Source organism: Arvicola amphibius, chromosome 3 (assembly GCF_903992535.2).
Source record: "Arvicola amphibius chromosome 3, mArvAmp1.2, whole genome shotgun sequence".
NCBI lineage: Eukaryota > Metazoa > Chordata > Mammalia > Rodentia > Cricetidae > Arvicola > Arvicola amphibius.
In genome coordinates, this window is record NC_052049.1 from 68,298,593 (window position 1) to 68,320,579 (window position 21,987).

At 40.2% G+C, this 21,987-nt stretch overlaps 1 long non-coding RNA gene across 2 annotated transcripts in view; it reads right to left on the reverse strand.

The window, feature by feature from the left end:
* The window catches only part of LOC119809659, a 62,563-nt gene that overhangs the window by 16,573 nt on the left and 24,003 nt on the right, over nt 1–21,987 (reverse strand). Inside the window, exons 2-4 of one of the 2 annotated variants that reach the window (XR_005284665.1) lie at nt 13,542–13,686; nt 12,278–12,379; nt 8,213–8,501 (exon numbers count right to left, since the gene is read on the reverse strand). This is a non-coding gene — a long non-coding RNA (uncharacterized LOC119809659). Of the gene's footprint in view, nt 1–8,212; nt 8,502–12,277; nt 12,380–13,541; nt 13,687–21,987 lie in introns of those variants that run through there. The other variant, XR_005284664.1, reaches the window with a different exon arrangement.

The window sequence follows — 21,987 nt, forward strand, 5'->3', positions numbered from 1 at the left end:
TCTGGTAACTTATGGAAACAGATGCAATGACCCACAGTCAAACATTAGGCTGATCTTGGAAAATCCTTCTGAAGAGAGGTAGAAAGGATTGTAGGAGCTAGAGGGGTCAAGAAAACCCACAGAAACAACTAACCTGGGCTCATAGCAGCACACAGATACTTAACAGCCAACCAGAGAGACTACATGGGACCAACCAAGGCCAGGTGTGTGCGCGTGTGTGTGTGTGTGTGTGTGTGCGTGTGTGTGTGTGTGTGTGTGTGTGTGTGTGTGTGTGTTTGTGTGTGTGTTTGTGTGTGTGTGTGTGTGTGTGTGAGAGAGAGAGAGAGAGAGAGAGAGAGATAATAATAAATAATACTCTGGTCTACTTGTGGGACTCCTAACACTGGGAGTAGGGGCGGTTCCTAATGCTGCTCCTTGTACTTTGGCTGGCTTTGGGGGCACTATTACTCATACTGGGTTGCCTTGCCCAGCCTTCATACAAGGGGAGATGCTTAGTCTTACTGCAACTTGATATACCATGCTTTGTTGATATCCATGGGAGGCCTGCCCCTCTGAACAGAAACAGAGGAGGAGTAGATTTGGGGTGGGGAAAGAGGGGAGGTGGGGAGAGAGAATGGAAGAAGAAGAGGGAGGAGAAATTGTGATTGAGATGTAAAATAAATAAATTTAATTTTTAAAAATGACATCATGAAATTTGCAGTCAAGTGAACAGAACTGGAAACAATCATCCTGAGTGAGATAAGACAGACCTTGAAAGTCAAATATGAGATGTATTCATTTATACATGGATATTAGCTGTTAAGTAAAAGATATCCAGTCAACAATCTGTAGACCTAGAGAGATAGGTCAAGAGGAGGGCTCTAAGGGGTGAGGCATGAATCTTCTTGTAAAAGGGAAATAGAATTTGCTATTTGGACTGGGAGCTGGTGGGAATGGAAACAGGGTGGATCAGGCTGTGGGGAGAGATGGTGTGGAGGCAGAGAGTGTAGGGAGAGGCAACTGGAATTGGGATTTGGGAAGCAGTGTGGAAACTTCCAGGAATTTATAAGGGTGACATCAGTGACTATTCCTAGTAATAGGAGATATGGAGACTGAACTGGTCATCTATTGTAGCCAGGCAAGACTCCCATTGGTGGGACTGAGCTGCATTCAATTGAGTTGTTAGCCAAGGGGATCCCTTGGAGATCACTAAACAACCAGGGCTGAAGGACAGAGAGGTGCTGTCTGCAAACTGACTGAGAGCCCCATTGCGGGTGACAACTCCCACACAGTTCACTGAATGTGAAGAATTCGAGTTGGTGCCTGCACAGAGTCCTCACTCCTACATTCTAGTCTCTGTACAGGAAGGTTCTTTGAAGGCTACCAAAAGAGAAACATAGACATCAACCCAGTCACAAAACCTTTGACCTACAATGTGTCCTGCCTACAATGCCCTGGGCAATTGCGGTGCAGAATTGATAAGAGTTGGCCAACCAATGTCTGATTTAACTTGAGGCCCACCCCACAGGAGGGAGCCTGTGCCCTCTACTGTCTGGATGGCCAGAAACCAGAGACTGGATAATCCAGACCCCTAGATAAAACCAAACGTGACTAGTCTAAAAAATTCCTAAAAATGTTCTTCTATACTCACAGATCATGGATCTAGATTGGTGCCTTTTACAGCCAGCATCATAGAGTCTTCCTCTAGTACCAGGTGGGAGTGCAGAGACACACAGCCAGACATTATGTTGAGAGAGAGTCTAAACTGGAGGTTTTCATCCTATCTCTCCCCTCAGAGCTCAGAAAATCTCCCAGAAGAGGTAGAGGAAAGATTTCGGGAGTCAGAGGGGATGGAGGACACCAGGAGAACATGGCCCGCTGAATCAACTAAGCAGAGCTCATATGGACTCACAGAGACTGAAGCAGCAAGCACAGGGCCTGGGTGGGTCTTCATCAGGTCCTCTGCATATGTGGTATTAGCTTGAGGCTTTTGTGGACCCCTAGCTGGTGTATCCTTGACTCTTTTCCTCTTCCTGGGATGCCATGTCCAGCTTCCATGAGATCTCATGAAACTGAAAATCTAGTGCAAGGCAAAGGATACCACCATTCACACAAGGTGGCAGCCTACAGAATGGAAAAGATTTTTACCACCTACACATCAGATAGAGAGCTAATATTTAAAGTATATAAAGAACTTCAAAAAAACTGGGCATCATGAAAACAAATAATGCAATTAAAAATGGGTCTCTGTGTCCTACTACAATGACACTTGCTCAACCATGTTTATTGCTGTTCTATTCATAATAGCCAGAAAATGGAAACAACCTAGACGTCCAGTAATGTCCAGTAACAGATGAATAGATAGTGAAAATGTGGTACAATGGAATGTATAAATTTAAAACATCAAAATCATGAAGTTATCAGGTAACTAGACAGAGCTAGAAAAAAAAATCAACCTGAGTGAGGTAACCCAGGCCCAAAAAGATAAACATGGTATTATTCACTTACATGTGGAAGTTAGCTGTTAAATATTTGATAAGCAGGCTATACAATCCCCAAATGTTAACTATAGAGTAAAGCACTGGGGGAGAGAAAGATCTCCCTAGGAAAAGGAGAGAGAATGTATATTATAGATGCATGGAACGAGGGAGAGTTGAACAGGAGAATTACAGAGGGGAAAGAAGATGTGGATAAGAGAGGAAATGTGGGGGAGAATAAAACTAAGGGCCATTGAGAGGTCATGTGGAAACACACTACAGTAGAAGCTTCTTAAAATATATACAACTGTAAAGAAAATATAAACGGAATCACCAAATAACAGGGAGACTCAGTCCCAGCGAGACGTCTCTCACCATCAACTGAAATCTCCAGTGCCAGAAGTGGGTCACATCTAACTGAGTTGTTGCCAAAGGGGCCCGTGGAAACCCCTAAACAACTCAGGCTATTGCCAGGGATTTGGGTTGCTCTCCACAAACTAATGTAAGGCCCCGTAGCTGAAGACAAAGCTGCATAATTCACTGAACATGAGAAGTCAATCTGGGGCACAGTTTCCTTGGCAGTAGAAGGTACTCCGCACACTGCAAGAGGAGAAAGGGCAGCACCAACCCAGCTACAAACTCTCCCCTGGGTGCTCAGGGAGCAGGTAAGAGTCAGTGGGGATGGTTAACACCAAGGAATCAAGGTCTTCTGGACAAAACAGGACTGACACACATGAACTCATGTACTGTGGCAGCACGCACAGGGCCAGCACAGGTCTAAGGCAGATGAGGTCAGTTCTGAGAGAAGTGGACACAGCCCTATCCCTGAACCAGCTATATGCAATGGACAACTGACCACAAAAGAAAGTCAGTTTTCTCCAATGGAGTCTCACTGGGTACACAAAACACACTGAAGGGCAGGCCCGTGCCCAGTAGTAGTCGGTCAACACAACATGAACCCAACTGTATTTTTAGAGTTTTTTTTCTTCTCCAAAGTTGTCTCTGGGTATGTTTTTAACCTTACAGTTCTTTTGCTTATATATTATGGTTTCGGATTCTGTTTTATAGGTTTCGTATGTGTGGATATGTGAGTCTCTTTTGCTTTTTCTTTAGTTCTTTTTTTCCTGTTTGCTTGCTTGTTTTGTCCTATTATGATTTGTTTGCTTATTATTTTTATATGTTATCTGGTTTTTTTAATAAGAAAGAATTTGGGTAAGTAGGAGGTAAGTAAGATCTGGGAGTATTTGGGATGGAGAGACTGCAATCAGAGAATATCATATGAAAAAGCTCTTTTTCAATGGATAAAGTATGTGTCTTTGCATGTGTGTGCAGTGTGTGTGAATGTGTATGTGCATGTGTGTTTGTGTATTGTGTGAGTGTGTGGGGTATGTGTGTTTGTGTGTGTATGTGTATATGTGTGTGAATGTGTTGTGTGTGTGCAGGGATGCACATGTGTAAGTTTCAGGCATAAGTTTTCTTCTTCCACCATGAACTCCTAGGATCTAACTCAGATTTTAAGGCTTTAAGTGTCTTTATCCACTGGGCCATCTTGCCAGCTGGCATTACCTAACATTTTAAATGTTCTTTTTAAAAGCTTAAGCACACACACACACACACACACACACACACACACACACACAATTTTTTTACTTTATAAACATTTTTACCATATTAAGATTTTTTTTTCTTGGCTGGAGAGATGAAGAGCACTGGTTGCTCTTCCAGAGCTCCTTAGTTCAATTCCCAGCAACCACATGAGGGCTCACAACCATCTGTAGTGAGATCTGGTGCCCTCTTCTGACCTGCAGATGTAAATGCAGACAGAACACTGTATATATAATAAATAAATAAATATTTTTTAAAGATTTTTTCTTTTTTATTCACTTTTTCCATACAATTTATTTTGATAGCATTCTTCCCCTTTCCCAGCTCCCCCCAGATCCTGCTCCATCTCCCTACCTATCCAAATTTATGTTGTTTCCTTATCTCAGAAAACAAAACAGAAACAGAAACTAACACAAAACAGTGGAAAGCACACACACACACACACACACACAGAGAGAGAGAGAGAGAGAGAGAGAGAGAGAGAGAGAGAGAGAGACAGAGAGAGAGAGAGAGAGAGAGAGAGCAAGAGTCTCTTTTGTGTTGGACAACTACTCCTGATCACAGACCCTTCCCAGGAGTGTAATTGATGTGCCCAGAGCACTTCATTGGAGAAAATACATATTCCCTCTGCAACAGGTATGGATTGCAGAGAGAATTTTTGGTAGGGGTGGGACTTTAAGCTCACTTCCCCTTCTCTCCAGTGTGGTTTTGTCTGACTTGAACTGTGCAGGTCTTGTGCATTCTGTTATCATCTCTGGGAGTTCATATTAGCCTCAGTTCTGTTAAGGCATATTAAATCTAATTACAGCTATTACATACCTCATACTTACATACCTCATACTTACATACCTCAGTGAATGGGAAGAAGATGAGATGTGCCTATCTCAAGCTGTCATGCCTGCTGACTAGTGTTCATGGCGCTGAAGGTACTCTGCATGCTACCAGAAGACAAAGATAAACACCAACTCTGCTACAAATCCTTAGATTTGCAATGGTGACCTGTCCGCATGATATGCTGGTTCAATGGTGTCACAAACATGGGAATAACCAACCACTATCTGATCAGGAACTCGGGCTCACTCCATTACATAGTACCCACACCTGGTTCAGGTGGCCAAGAACCTGAGATAGACACTGATCTAGATTTAAAAAAATACTATCATTCTGCTAAATGGACATAGCAATAAAATGATTCCTAATTATATTCTGTTATACCCATAGGTCAGCATCTACCTCAGCCATCTATGGAGAAGCTTCCTCCTGCAGTAGATGAGAACCAATACAGAGTTCAACAAATGGGCAGTGTGCTAAGGGTGAGAGACCTTGGAACACTCAACCCTAAATGGAATGGCTTCATCAAACCCCTCTGATCAGAGCTCAGGGAACTATGACAAAGATGAGGGGGAAAGACTATAAGAGCCAGAGGGGATGGAGGACATCAAGGAAGGATGCCTTCCAGACACAATAGAACTGAAGCACATACATACTAACAGCATGCACAGAACCTGTGGAAGTCCAAGCTAGAGGGGAACTAGACACTAGCTCCCATTCCTAACTCAGAAGCCATCTCCAACTGACAACTGCTCACAAAAGTTAATTCATTTTTCTCCACTGGAGTCTTACAGGGCATATAAGTAGATAGAGTTCATGCACGCTTTCTCTTTGGGTTGTTTGGGTGCATGGAATTAAAAACACAATGTGATCATTGTTGCAAAGAACTTTTCTGCCAGCATCCTTCTGTATAAAGAATTTTTAAAAGTCAAAAGAGAACAGATATATTTGAAAGTAGAATTGACCTTATTGGTTCAGTTTTACAAATGTAAAAACTCAAGATTCAGGTCACTGGGGATTTTTTGCTCTATTCAGAATGAGACCTGCCCTATTAACAATTAAAATATTCCCTCTTTTTAAATTTGCAGTATCATGACGTCTTTACAAATTAGACATTTAGGGGAAACTACACTTCCTTTAGCAAAAGAAAATTTTAATGCCAGAGTTCTTCCCCCATGCATTCTCTTTGATATTAAGAAAGGAAAACAATACCAGGTAGTGGTGCAGCAAGCCTTAAATCCCAACACTTGGGAGGCAGAGGCTGGTATGATGTAGGTGGGTCTTCTGTTTTGTGTTGATTTCATTGGTTAATAAAGAAACTGCCTTGGCTTTTTGATAGGGCAGGATTTAGATAGGTGGAGTAGACGAATAGGATGCTGGGAGTGAGGCAGATGCCTCAGGCAATTGCCCTGCCTCTCCTCTCTGGGACAGTCACCATGAAGCCAGCCACCAGGTCAGACATGCTGAATCTTTCCCGGTAAGACACCACTTCATGGTGCGACACAGATTATTAGAAATGAGTTAATCAAGATGTGAGAATTAGACAATAAGAGGCTGGAACTAATGGGCCAGGCAGTGTTTAAATGAATACCGTTTGTGTGTTGTTATTTCGGGGCATAAGCTAGCCAGGCAGCCAGGCAGCCAGGAGCCGGGCAGGATGAAAAGCTGGCCTGCCCGCAGCTCCTCACTACACTGGTGGATCTCTGTGAGTTCAAAACCAGCCTGCTCTACAGAGCAAGTTCCAGGACAGGCTCCAAAGATACACAAAGAAACTCTGTCTCAAAAGAGAGCGAGAGAGAGAGAGAGAGAGAGAGAGAGAGAGAGAGAGAGAGAGAGAGAGAGAGAGAGAGAGAAAAGAAAAGAAAGAAAGAAAGAAAGAAAGAAAGAAAGAAAGAAAGAAAGAAAGAAAGAAAGAAGGAAAGAAAGAAAGCTTATTTTTACAGCCTGGGTTTAGGCAACTCCCCAAACAGCCTATAGAACTGATATCATTTTATAGAAATTGTATGAATATTAACAAATCACCCTAATGATTTTTTATCTGAAAAGATAAGTTCACCATCATAAATTCACTTTGAAATGCAAAAGCAGAAATTATACTGTTGTTAAAATTGTTCAAAACAGTGCTTCATTTTTTTAAGTCAATTTACTTTTTCTGAAATAAAGAGTTGATTGTACATCTTATTCTGTTAGAAAATTTGATATATCACAAAGTCGAATTACAGCATGTACTAACAATTGATCAGGTAAAATGAATCTGAGACATAATTCATTCTAAGAATGTCAAGTTAGCCAGTCAAGTGATCTGTAATCATGAAGACTGCCAGAAATTGAATGAATAATGGGCCCAGTAAGATCCTCTGATTTTTTTCCTCTTAGTGTTGTATTTCATTATAAATTTTATTGTCATTTTTGATCACTGTTTCTTAACAACTAAAATTAGAACACACATATTTACTTAAAAGTTTTTAGCTATAAACTAGGCTAAAGTATATAAAAGTTGAATGCCCAAAGCATATAATATCTTCCTACAAATTAAGTCTTAGTATTTTTTGCTTAAGCAAGGAAAATCTTATTTTTAAATTATTTCCCTATTTATTTTTTAAATTAATTGGTGAATATGTAGTTCAGAAAAGTCATTTCAGTTCTGCATAACTCATTAAGTTACTTCTATATATTCCAAAGTATATGCCATTTAATGTAATATGATTTGTATATTACATTAAGCTTCCTTTTAATGTCATTATTGTACATTCTTTATTCAGTCAGGATGATAACATAAACAGATGCTAAAAAGAATATTTAACCATTAATTAATATACACTTGATCAATTATAATAGAGACAAAATACAAAGCCAATGTAAAACTTCACATATTGATAATAGAATAATGTGATAAGATGGTGGTTTTAAAATGTAAAACTATTGAATCATGCAAAACTGTATCATTTTAGTAATTCTAGACATAATATTCATTTAATCAAGACTGCATGATATCAGGATGGCAACTTTAAAGCAAATGAAACTTTAAATGTGATAACAAATGGGACGTCCTTTAACTTCTCTTTTATAATTTTCTAACAGAAATGTCCTTTCCCAAGTTGAATTGATTAATACCCAAGCATTTGGAAACCTTATTCAGAAAAACAATAGTGTTAAGTGTTTAAAACCTAATATCTATTAAGAAAATTAACTACTGAAGTGGAACATGACAGGTGGGGAGGGGGACGCGAATCAATAATCCCACACTAGCTCCAAATAGGGTATACTAAGTTTTTTTCTTTATTTTAATAAAAACTCACAGAAGAGTAATGGGGGTCCAACATCCAGGTGCGGAGCGCGGGAAGAGAGGGGCAAGTGGGAGAGACAGCGGCTTTTTTGGTACCAAAACTGCGCTTTGGGACCTTAAATTTGTTGGTCATTTTTCAATCACAAGTAGTTGTTTAAAACTGCCAAGTTCTGTGTATGGAGTCCAAGATGGCTAGTATGACTGTAGTAAGACTTTGGGAGCACAGAATTTACACACTGACGACTCTGAGAAGAACCTCCACAGCTCCCTTTGGAATCCGTGGTACAGACTTCATTGCAGCAATTGGTGCTCCCTTCTCTTTTCTAGAGAGAACATCCAGACTTTAATTCAACAGTTGTTCATTAAACATCCTATGTCATGGATCACACCAAAAATGTAAATGCAAAAACCCATAACATGTGACTTTTGTGCTTACCCTTAAAAAAAATCTAGTCCAGAAAAAAAGGGGGGGCATGCAGCTATGAACAATAAACCATAATTTCTGTAACAGACTTGTGAACTGGAAATCTCAGTAACAAAAGTCACCAAGAAAACTGAATCTCAAATGAAAAGTTGCTATTTACAAGACAAGCAAAGTAAAAATACCACAATGGTCAAGACAAAAATATGAATGTGCAGTAGGAGGTCCTCTTACTACAGACATGAATCCAAGAGTACAAAACAGATTATCACTGTAGCATGACTGAGAGCTACTTAGTTTTCCTGGAATTGGCTAGTACGCAAGGAGTGCCCACGATGTGAAATGATAAAACAAAGGGCTGTCAGACTGAGGCGGAGCTATCTGTAGTGACTTATAGCAGAAGACCTTGAATGAAGACTAAACGGAATGGAATTCATATATTTTTCCAGTTTTTTATTTCTCTTTTATTGATTTTTAATGAGCTCTATATTTTTCTCTGCTCCCCTTTCTACCTCTTCCCTCCCCTCTTCAACCCTTCCCCCAAGGATCCCATGCTCCCCATTTACTCAGGACATCTTGTCTTTTTCTACTTCCCATGTAGATTAGATGGATGTAAGTCTCTCTCAGGATCCTCAATATTGTCTAAATTCTCTGGAATTGTGGATTGTAGGCTGGTTTTCTTTGCTTTATATTTAAAAACCACCTATGAGTGAGTACATGTAATAATTGTCTTTCTGTGTCTGGGTTACCTCACTCAAAATAATGTTTTCTAGCTCCATCCATTTTCTTGCACAATCCGAGATGTCATTATTTTTTTTTCTGCTGTGTAGTACTCCATTGTGTAAATGTACCACATTTTCCTCATCCATTCTTTGGTCGAGGGGCATTTAGGTTGTTTCCAGGTTCTGGCTATGACAAACAAAGCTGCTATGAACATAACTGAGCACATGTCCTTGTGGCACAATTGAGCATCTTTTGGAAAAGGAAACATTTCCGCATTGCTGGTGGGAAAGCAAGCTGGTACATCCCCTTTAGATGTCAATGCAGCAATTTCTCCGAAAATTAGGAAACAACCTTCCTCAAGACCCAGTAATACCAATTTGGGGTATATATCTAAAGGAATCCATGTATTTTATAAACAAGAAAAGTCATCAAAAGACTTTTAGTATGAAAATCACAAAAATCTGAGGCCATATTTGAGGCAGAGCACTATCCTAGCACGTGAAAGACCCAGGATTCAATACACATAACCACAAATGAATAAATAAACGTTACGGAAACACAAGTTTCCAGAATTTCTAAACAAGTATGTACTTTTTGTTGACAATAGTTGTGCTGTCTAATTTTATGTCAACTTGACAGAGGCTGGAGTCATATGACAAGAGGGACTACCGATTGAGAAAATGCCTCTGTAAGATGGGCTGTAGGCAAGCATGAAGAGCATTTTCTTAATTAGTGATTGATGTGGGGGTCTCAGCCCAATGTGGGTGTGACCACCCATTGGCTGGTAGTGGGCCTGGGTTCTAGAAGAAAACAATATGAGAAAGCCATGGGGAGGAAGCCAGTGAGAAGCACTCCTCCATGGCCTCGGCATCAGCTCCTGCCTCCAGGTTCCCACTCTGAGTTTCTGTCCTAAGTTTCAAGGATAGACTATTGGAATCCACAATGTGGAAGTGTGAGTCAAAGAAAACCATTCTTCCCCAACTGCTTTTGGTCATGGTGTTTTATCATAGCACTAGTAACCCAAACTAAAACAATGGTCAAACATTTCATATTTCATGATATATCTGCTAGGTGACCAATTGGCTATCATTATAGACGACCTGTTATATTTTTATGTTTTTATTAATTTTACATACCAACCAGAGTTCTCTCCTCCTCTTCTCCCCCTCCTCCCAACTCCCTTATCCATGTCTCAGAAAGGGTAAGGCCACTCATGGGGAGTCAACAATGCCTGGCGCATTCAGTTGAGGCTGGGACCTGTCTTATATTTAAATTTTTTCCCCGTAATTCTAATCTCAGCCTCTTGAAAACTTGAGAATTAACTACTTGTTCTACTACTTGAAGAGTACTCTTAAATACACAAAGGAGATACCATGAAGGTTCTGCTTAAAGAATTCCAGCCAGAAACTGACATGAAACCAATAGTCCTACCCATAACTAGTCATGATGCCTATGAACCACAAAAATAATCAGAATGATAGAATAACCTACCCTGTTGGTGACCAACAGCTCTCTAACTGGACTTCCAACCCACTCAACAAGAGGTAAACCATGCCTAGTACTGGGAACCTAGCCAACTCCCCAGACCTAGTGAAGTCAGTCATAACTGCCACTTTGCTAACCCAGCATACTCCCTCACCACATTATAAATGTTTATAATTATATCCACAGATAAGTAGTCATCACCACTCATAAATGAAACTTTTCTTTTCAATAGATGAAGACTACTACAGAAAACCATAACCAATCAAATGCAGACCTTAATGGATGCAACTATAGAAAAATTCCCTTACCTAAGACTCAGGGAACCACGTAGAAAAGGAAGCCCAGAGATTGTAAAAGTCACAATCAGAGAGTTTGCTGTGAGATTGTATCTCCTACTGGTGCAAGAAGCTACACACGTAAAATATCACTAACATGATTATCTAAACATGAGCTTAATGAGGACAGCTGTAGATCTACTAGACAGAAGACCACAAGGCCTCAGCGTAGGCAAAGAACTATAAGTAACTAAGGAATGCAGAAAATGGGAGAAATAGTCTGGCCCAGTGAGAGCACTCCAACTGGTCATCCGCACCAAACGGGAAGCCCAGAAAACATAAATACAAATAGCATTCTACAGACTGAACAGGTTGTATTTATATTTAAGAGTTTGGATTTAGACCAGTTTGTGTGGCTCATGCCTTAAATCCCAGAACACAGGAGGCAGAGGCAGGTGAATCTCTATGAGTTCAAGGCCAGCCTGGTCTGCAGTATGAGTTCCAGGACAGCTAGGGCTACAGAGAAACCCTGTCTCAGAACAAAAAGAAAAACAAACAACAACAAAAAATAATACATATGTATATACGTGTGTGTGTGTGTGGTGTGTAGAACCCATTTTGCAAGGTCCAAAGGTTAATAAGCAGTCCTCAGTCACACTCCATCTAATTTCTTCTCAAATTTTCTGTGATTTTATTTATCTATATGTGTCTGAGTATTTGCCTGAATATGTCTTTGCACAATGTATGTGTAATGTCCATAGATGTCAGAAGAAGGCATTAGATCCCCTGGGATCAGAGCTACAGGCAGTTGTTGAACCTGTGTTTTCTGGGAAATGTCAGTGCTCTTAACCACTTTGTCACCATTCCAACGCTTTACCTTACTAAGAGATAGGTTCTCTTAGTGAACCTGAGGCTCCCCATTTTGACTAGTCACTGACCAGTGAGTCCTCATCCAATATCAGTACTGTGTTTCCAGACACATCACCACATCTGGCTTCCTGTGACATCTCAGGTCTGTGCCACAAATAGTCTCGGTTTACCCACTGGGCACCTGCCTAGGCCCCACTTCTTTTTTTATTCTTACTTTGATTGCTTACACTCAACTGATGAAGCATCATACATCAACATTCCAACAGTGCACAGAACAGAGTAATAGTTATAGCATTTCTGATGGATGAATGTGGTTCTGACTCACCATCCATAGGGATGATTTTCCAGCTGCTTTCCACAGTAGAAATGGACCTGCTAGGTGGTTACTTCTATTGTCAAAGCTCCTTTCTCAACAGCAGCCTGTTATCTGTAAGATGAGCATTGCCAATGTCACAGAAAAAAAGACAAAATAATTACTATAGAATAAAAGTCACCTTTGGTTCCAAACTATTATAGTCTAATAAACTAAAAAATAACAGAAATATTTAAAATTTGTCTAAAAAATAAATATTTACAGTTGTGTTTGTTCTGAAACATTTGTTATACTCTAAGATATCATTGATACAGATATGGAATAATCAACCCTGACCTCTACCCCCATCTGAAAATGTTATCAGCTGCCTTAAAAAGAAAGATTGGCTCTGACACATAGAATCTTGCTCAAAACATGGATGCATGCCAACTTCACATCCCTCATCACCAGTAGCAATAACTGGGAAAATTACAGAAAATTTTTGTTAATGTTAGCAATATTCTCAATAGCATTAAATGCAATATGACTGTAGCCAAAATTACTTAGACATTTCCCAGAATTCTGAAAAAATATCACAACTTTTTATGAAGAAAAAATACTTTAATTTTTCTACTGTATTTATTCTGCTTAATACAGAAGTTGTGTTATAAAGTGCTCCTACCAATTCTTGAAATTGAATATTACCAGTTTCTAGTTGACTCTGTTTCATAGGGGTTGGGGAGAGAATTAGACATTATTGAAAAACATTGCAAGTAAAATTAATGTTATGCCTCTATATTACAAAAAAGGATAATATATTCGAGTGAAAACTATTTTTAAAAATCCTTATGAAGCAGTTAACAAATACAACTCGAAATCCTGGTGCTAAAATCATAGTACTGTTGAGAATTCTGTGAACAAGAGGGTTTGCTGGACAACTTCGGAAGAGTAGCAGTACAGATATTACTGAAAGATTTGTCTCAAAAAAAACTTTGAAAAAATCAGATGAACAAATCCCAAGTCTGTCATTAGCACAAGTGAAATCAAATATACTCTTACAGGAACTGAATTTATATGTTCTTAAGACTTTGAAATAGTTGTTATTTGTAGTAGACAAACATATTGTATATATTTTACTAATGTAACCATGTGGGAGAACATTTAAAAGACATGCCTTTGGTCAAAAGAGTGACACCTGTGAGTCTTAGGAGAACCCATAGCTTTAAAATATATAACTTAAAAATTAATTTTAAAATGTAGTTTGAAAAAAATTTCTCAGCTATATATAGCTACTTACAAAAATGAAAGGCCAAATTACAGCCAAGCTTCTTAGGTTGTGCAGGAAGAGTTCCAGGGGAAAGCAGAGTGTCATACTAGAAGATAACAATGACCACAGATCAAGTCTGGGGTTTCTCTTGACGGTGATGCAAATCCATTGCCACCTGTAAAGAAATCAACTCTGTTAGCATTAAAGCACTGTAAAAATATGTGCAGTAACAGTTGCATGTTTAAAAGTTCTCCAGTTCTCTTCTCTTTATCAATGAAGTCTTTTTAATGCCTTCTCCACCATCCTCCAGGTCATAAAAACTGGGAGTCCGCTACTAGGCTGCAAACTTTGAAGACAGTTCTTCATTTGGTTCCAATTTCTACAATATCTGGAAGAACACTAAACAAAAGAGTCTATAAGATCAAAATATATTGTATCCATGTTTGCATTAAATTCTCAAAGAACAAATTAAACATGTTATTTTTTTAAAGTCCAGTAAGAACAAAAATATGAAAACAGGATACTATATCATCATATAATCAATTCCAAGACAAGTTTTATACATAATACTACAGATACTACAAGAAAGAAAATCTGACCTACAAATCTTCAGAGGGAAAATATCACTTGAGACAAATACTAAGAAAGTACAAAAGAAAAAGAAAGAAAGAAAGTACTAGCTGGAATCAAGTGCGCCAAAAGGCCTTCTTGGTGGAGGAAGAAGCAAAAGGTGTGGCAGTGAAAAAGACTACACAGTATCTGAAAATGTCACGTTACCTTTGGGAAAGTAGAAGATGGGATGAGAAAGACATGAGAAGGATTGCGGAAGTGCGCAATAGACCAAAAAGCTAGACCTCTGTCCTCAAAGAGAAGTTAAGCTGGGAGAACAAGGTGATCACTGAAAATGTCGGACAGCGGCCTGGAAGTAAGAGGGACAAGACAGATGGCAAAGAACTCAGTCCCACAAGACAAGACTAGCTCAACCTAATGATGCTTGGAGATACAGTGACACAACTCACCACCAATGACCATCAGGTTAATGACCCAATGGATATTAAGTTCAGAGAGTTATATTTAGAGTACTATGGAATATAACTTATTTTAGAAAATTGTGTGTAGTATAATCTTCAATGAAAAATGTGTCAAGAACTTGACAAGTATTATATGATGATTCAGAAATATTAATAACGTCTATCTTTGAGGTATGTGTCATGCTTTTTCTGGTTAAAGACATGATACAAATACTAAATGTAATAATTTCATTGTGTATGTATTGAGTCTAAGCGCCACAACTCTGTATTTTGTTTGCTTTGTGATTTTCTGTAATGGTCTCCATATGTTGCAAAGAGAAGTTTCCTTGACATGGGGTAAGAACTATACTTACTATGGGTATGAGGAGAAATAGTTAGAATGTAGTTAGGGACTGTCCTAGTTTAGAAAAGTGGCAGTTGTAAACTCTCCTCCAAGACACCTGATTTCCCTAGCCCTGAGTAGTTGCCTCGGTTTCCCTCTTGTTGAGTGGGCCTTCAGTCCAATTAGAGACCTTTGATCACCAACAAGGAATACATGCTACTACTCTACACTTAGCATTAGCATGCAACTCTGGTCATTGTTACAGTTTATAAGTATCATAGCTGAGTGCAGACAGGACTGTTGTTTGCTCTCCTCCTCTGGAAATGTGAGACACTTTCAGATACCATGCAAGCTAGTCTTCATGGAAGGGACTTTCAGGTTGCAAGCAGCTTGGCTCCTCTGGTTCTGTGTCTGATATGTTTGATGTGTTCAACAATAGGAACTTATTTTCTGCCTTTGGGGGATACACAAAGGCAAATATAATGACTTATAATGTTTTGGGAATCTCTTTGACAACAGTGGCCAACAATTCAAAAGAGAGATTCTCATACCTGATGATGGGTTTTTGTTAGTCTATGGCTCCTGAGGAAATTGTCAGTCAAAGTGGAAAAATCTTCTTTTAAATTACGTGTGTATAGAGTTTTTCTAAGAACATTCAAGTCCTGTCTCCAGAACAAATATTCATATGTGATTCATCAATTGGCACACACTCATATAATTATATCAATGTTTTGACAAACTTCAAACTTACATATAAAACCACTACCAATGAATTTTCAAGGGTACCGTCTCATAAATATTACACACTGTTAATGAATTGAATTTTATCCTCTCAAAAGATGATGCTGCCCTAACCTCTAGTTCCTGTGAACGTGCCCTTAACTGGAAATAGAGTCTTTGCAAATGATCAAATTCCAATGAAGTTGTAAGAGTGGCTTCTATTCTAATAACACTTAGATGTTTATAAATAAGGAAATATGGACACAGAGGCAAACATGTACATGAAGGGAAAGCGTGTGAAGATGAAGGCAGAGACCAAAGTAACACATCTACAAGCCAAAAGTACCAAAGCTTCCCAAACAGCCTCCAGGAAGAAACAAAGCCAAGAAAAGAGTCTCTGTGGCAGCTTTAGAATAAGCCAATCAACTGACACCCTGACCCTGTATTTCTTTTTTTATTGATTTTTATTGAGCTCTACATTTTTCTCTGCTCTGCTCCCCTCCCTGCTTCTCCCCTCCCTTTCAACCTTCTCCCAAGGTCCCCATGCTCCCAATTTACTCAGGACATCTTGTCTTTTTCTACTTCCCATGTAGATTAGATCGATGTCTGTCTCTCTCAGGATCCTCATTGTTGTCTAGGTTCTCTGGCATTGTGGTTTGTAGGCTGGTTTTCTTTGCTTTATGTTTAAAAAACCATTTAAGAGTGAGTACATGTGATAATTGTCTTTCTGGGTCTGGGCCACCTCACTCAAAATGATGTTTTCTAGCTCCATCCATTTGCCTGCAAAATTCAAGATGTCATTATTTTTTTCTGCTATGTAGGACTCCATTGTGTAAATGTACCACATTTTCCTTATCCATTCTTCAGTCGAAGGGCATTTAGGTTGTTTTCAGGTTCTGGCTATGACAAACAATGCTGCTATAAACATAGTTGAGCACATGTCCTTGTGGCACGATTGAGTATCTTTTGGATATATACCTAAAAGTGGTATTACTGGGTCTTGAGGAAGGTTGTTTCCTAGTTTCTGAGAAATCATCACACTGACACTGAGAGAAACAACTAATTAATGGGACCTCCTGAAACTGAAAAGCTTCTGTAAAGCAAGGGACATGGTTAACAAGACAAAACGACAGCCTACAGAATGGGTTAGCCTTCACTAACACCACATCAGACAGAGGTCTGATCTCCAAAATATACAAAGAACTCAAGACATTGGTCATCATCAGGAAATTGGTCATCAAAAGAATATATAATCCAATAAAAAATGGAGTACAGACAGAAACAGAGAACTCTCAACAGATGAATCTAAAATGGCTGAAAGACACCTAAGGAAATGTTCAACATCCTTAGTCATAAGATAAATGCAAATCAAAACAACTCTGAGATTCCATCTTCCACTGTAAGATTGACCAAGATCAAAAACACTGATGACAACTTATGCTGGAGAGGTTATGGGGGAAAGGGAACACTTCTGCATTGCTGGTGGGAATGCAAGCTGACCCTGTATTTCTATCCTTCAGTACTGAGGACAAAAATAATCGCTGTTGTTTAGCTCATGAAATCTATGTGACTTTAGCAGCATGGAAAACATAATATATTTTCTAGGCCAAACTATGCTTTTACTTTCTGAAAGTCAAGATAGAAAACTAGAAATGAAAAACTTAGGCAGGCAGAATAGAGTGGTGCTGGTAGTGAAGAGAAGCAGAACTAGAGGCTCAAGGGCCTTGACAGGTATGGGAGCCTGGCTGCAGCGGAAAAGGGACTATGTCATTACCTAGTAGGGCCAGTCCTCCAGACGCCAGGAAACTTAGGCCACCACCACTCCCCCTTTACCCTGGAGACACCACTGCTGCTCTTAAAGTTATTGAAGAGAATCCACATCAGGCCACAGCAAATGACCTGCAGTGGCCATGTAGGACACCATGCACAGATGAGAGATGCGACCATCAAACCAACTCTCCAGCCCTCACCATCAGCTGTGAGCTGCCATTGAGGAGCCAGAGCACTGCCCTGCTCTGAGAAGGAATCTGAAGAGCCCACAGTACCTCTGGAACAACTATGAAAAGGTAGGTCTGATAAGAAGATGCTTTTAAAAAGTAGACTTGCAAAACTGGAAAGAAAGATGGTAGACAGCAGCGAACGGTATGGGAGCAATATGGGAGAGCACAGACATGGTGGACCAAGAACATAGCATTACCGAATAGGGCCCACTCTAGGCTCACTGAGCAGCTCCCAGCGTGAAATCTCTGTGACTGCAACCTTTGCTTACCCTGCTGGGAGGCAGAAAGCATGGGCCAGCAGCACTGCCTACAGCCTACAAGCTCAACAGCCATGCATGTTGAGACTCGGGAGGTGGGCACCAAGGACAGGGTAGAGTGTGGTAGCCTGAGCTCCCTCAGAAACATGTCATTGCTGAACAGGGCCTGCCATCCACTATGGCTACACAAGGAGGGCAAAGAGGTGTGCAGTATCCCACAGCTCACACAGAACCTGCCAGGAACACTGTGCCCATCTACAACATCGCCTTGACTCTGGACAACAGCAGGATATCCAAGATAAATTTCAGCAATGATCCAGTATTTGAGGTACTTCAGAAACCAGAAACTGAGCCAGGCGGAGGTGGCGCACGCCTTTAATCCCAGCACACGGGAGGCAGAGGCAGGTGGATCTCTGAGTTCTAGGCCAGCTTGGTCTACAATAGCTAGTTCCAGGACAGGCTCTAGAAACTACAGGGAAACCCTGTCTCGAAAAAACAAAAAAACAAAAAACCCAGAAACCAGAAACCTTGAACCAGACCAATGGCTTGTTGCAACAAAAATTTGCATATAAAGCTTTTCATATATATACTATGTGACACACTGCAGTTTGCAATGCCACTCGGACAAACAAACATGCAATGGAGAAGGAAAAATGGAGGAATGGAGCAGCATGTGTGCAGTGGAGAGATGTGGGACTACACACACAATGGTGACAGGTGTGGGAGAGGCTGCAGTGGACGAGGGGACATCTCATTGCCAAGTAGGGAAGACAGGGTGGTACCCAGCAGCCTGGAGCTCTTGCAGGCTCTGACCCAAACACATGCCCAGCTGTATGATCGCCCTGGCTCTGAGCAGCAAAAAGATGTCCAAGATGGAGTATGGCTCATCCTCTGGTTTAGGCCTCCTCAAAAGAACCCCATGGTTCATGCTGTCCCCAAAGGCCATGTTCGTATCTGTGATCTGTGTTACAGCCAGGGGACTTTCTGGTGTCTGCGGTCTGGGCAGCCACCCCAGGCTCTATTAATGCCCAAGGTTCTTGTGGATGCCTATGGTCCATCCTGCAGACAAGGGTCGTGCTGATGTCTGTGGTTATACGGACACCAGAGACCTCGATAAAGTCCTTGATCCAAGCTAATGCAGGAGGACATGTGGATGTCTATGGCCCATGACGTCACCAGAAACCATGTGGAAGTCCATGATCTGTGCTGCCACTGACTATGAAGGGCAAGGAAGCTTTTTTTGCAGTGGTGTTGATGACTCACAGTTGAGAATGAGAGACATAGACAGCTTCTGTGTCAGCCACTCTCCCTTACCCTTCCCACCTCCTACACACACACACACACACACACACACACACACACACACAGTCTGGATAGGAAGCCATTGAAGAGAACTATTAAAAATTGTGACAGGAATCATGAAGCAGAGCTCTTCACAGTAGATAACTTCTGGCAGGGGTGAGGGTATGGAAGGACTCAGTTTTCTTTAAGGGGATAGCCCTTGGGAGTATGGCCATGCTCCAGTGAGTACAAGGGCAACACAAATTGGGTTTCTTTTTTTTTTTTTTTTTTTTGGTTAGGTTGGTTGGGGAATTTCACATTATACACCCTGATCCCACTCATCGCCCAGTTCCTTTGTATCAGCTCTCTATCCTTATAATCTCTTCCCAAAACAAAATTTAAAAGAATGATCAAAAACCAAACAAACAAACAAAAAAAAAAAAAACAGAAAATCCTCTGAAAGAAGTATGGCCCAGTGAGTCACACAGTATACTTTTAGTCCATACATGTTTACTTGTATGAGTCACTGGTCTGGTTCAAGGTTTCTAGCTTCTATTGCAATATTTATTGATAATCCTGTTGTTGTCCTGTGTCGTGGAGATCCTACAGTTCACAGGTTTGGTGAATATTGGGGTGTGCCAACTCCTGGCCCTGGATCTGGTCCTGGATGGTAGCTGGGTTGACCAGCCCTCCAGCTTTTCCTCATCATCACCATCTGGTTGTGCTCTCCAGTATTACCCTGGCTAGCTCACCCAGTGCAGCAGGCAGCAAGGAGTAGGGCCAGTTCTCCCATTCTCCTGCCCTCAGGTCCGGTTCACCTGCACCCTCGTCATCAGGGCCATCTCTACCTTTTGTCCCAGGCAAGGTGCAGGTCCTGTTCTCCTGGTTGCTGTATGGGGCATATGATGGGGAAGGGATCATCTCTCCTTCCATCCTGCTCTCCTGTCCTCAGGGTTGGTTCATTTGCATCTCCTCTAACAGGGTCAGCTCTAGTACACTGCCCAGGTGAGGTATAGGACCCACTCTGCTGTGTGTTGCAGCTGGTGAGGGGCATGGTTGCTCTTTCAAATTTTGTTTTGTTTTGGGGAAGACTGCAAAGGACAGATGTGAGAGGATGGGAAGATGAGTAGGATCAGGATGCATAATGTGAAATTCACAAATTCTATGGGATAATGCTCTTGAACACTGCAAAAAATGTCACTCAGTTTAATAAAATGCTGACTGACCAGGAGCCAGGCAGGAAGTATAGGTGGGATGATTGGGCTAAGAGAATTCTGGGAAGGGGAAAAGCAGAGACACAGTCACCAGTCAGATGCAAAGGAAGCAAGATGGGAATGCCTTACTGAGAAAACATGCCAAGCCATGTGGCTAAACATGGACAAAAATTATGGGATAATTTAAATTGTAGGAGCTAGTTAATAATAAGCCAGAGCTAATAGGCCAAACAATTATAATCAATATAAGCCTCTTTGTGTTTCTTTGGGATTGAATGGCTACAGAATCAGGTGGGACAGAAACTTTCATCTACAAACAAAGAATCAATAAAAAAAAATTTTAAAATAAAAAAGATAACATAGTAAACTATTTTACAAAAACAAGGATATCATCAACCAGAAATAGGTTCCAGATTAATACCTATTTTATCTGAAATCCATGTTGTAGTTATTATTTCTTCAACTTGGGCAAATTAATAACTAAGCCTCAAATTATTTTTCTGAGATTTATTTTTAATTATGTGTATACGGGGAAGGATGCCCTTAAATGTTGGTGCCTATAAATGAAAGGAAAGTGTATTGGATTCCCTATAGTTGAAGTTACAAGTGACTGTCAAGCACCTTTTGTGGATGGAAACCAAAGTCAGGTCCTCTGCAAGAGTAGGTCATACTCCGAATGCCTGAACCATCTCACCGGCTCCCAAGCTCTTTACCAGCAAAAATAGAAAGTCTTCATTTTACATTAAAATAAATTAAATTAAAAGACATATGAAATGTGCCTTGCATAAAATGGTGATGCAATAATGCTTTATTTATAGAAAAGGAAAATTCATAAATTAAGGTAGAGAGAGTTGGTGGTGAGTTTTGTGGTTTTGAGGTTCAAACCCAGGGATATAAGTCTTCCAGGAAAATACCCTGTGATGAACCTATGTCACTACACAGTTTGTTTTAGTTAGTTCTCACTACGTAATCCACCATGGGCTTGGACTCAACAGTCCTCCTGCCTTAGCCTCCAGAGTTCTGGAGTAATAGGTACATGTTGCTATCATACAGTATATAAAAACATTGCCTTTGTCTAGTTCCTCAGTAGAACTATACAAGTCTTTCACAATTTTTAAGTAACTCCTCCAAACACATTACACCTAATGTTAGGACTGAAATAGCAACAGGATCTTAGTGACTTTGGGCTTTAGCACAGGCTCATTACTTGTAGTGCTTTCAGTGGTCCATAGAACCACCTCCATTCTATCAGATCACCAGAGCTACCCTCACAATTCAAAATGGCATCAGAATCCTGTAATATGGCTAAATCTACTTTAAATTTCTACCAGGTATATTGATGTGTTCATTTGTCTCTTTGTGAATGTAAGTCTTAGAAAATATACATCTGAAAAATTAACAATGGTTGGAACTGTAGCTCAGTGGTAGAGCCCTTGATTAGTATACACAGGCCACCAGGAATGGGTCCCAACACTGCAGCAACAATAATAGCTAATTTTAAAAGAGAATTCTAAATTTTAAGTTCAGAAATATACAAACAAAAAACTCAATAGATTATCAAAATTCAAGTGAATCTTATGATATTATGAAAGCACATTGATCAAGATATAAATTATTCTTCTACACTAATCACAAAACTTGAAAATTGAAA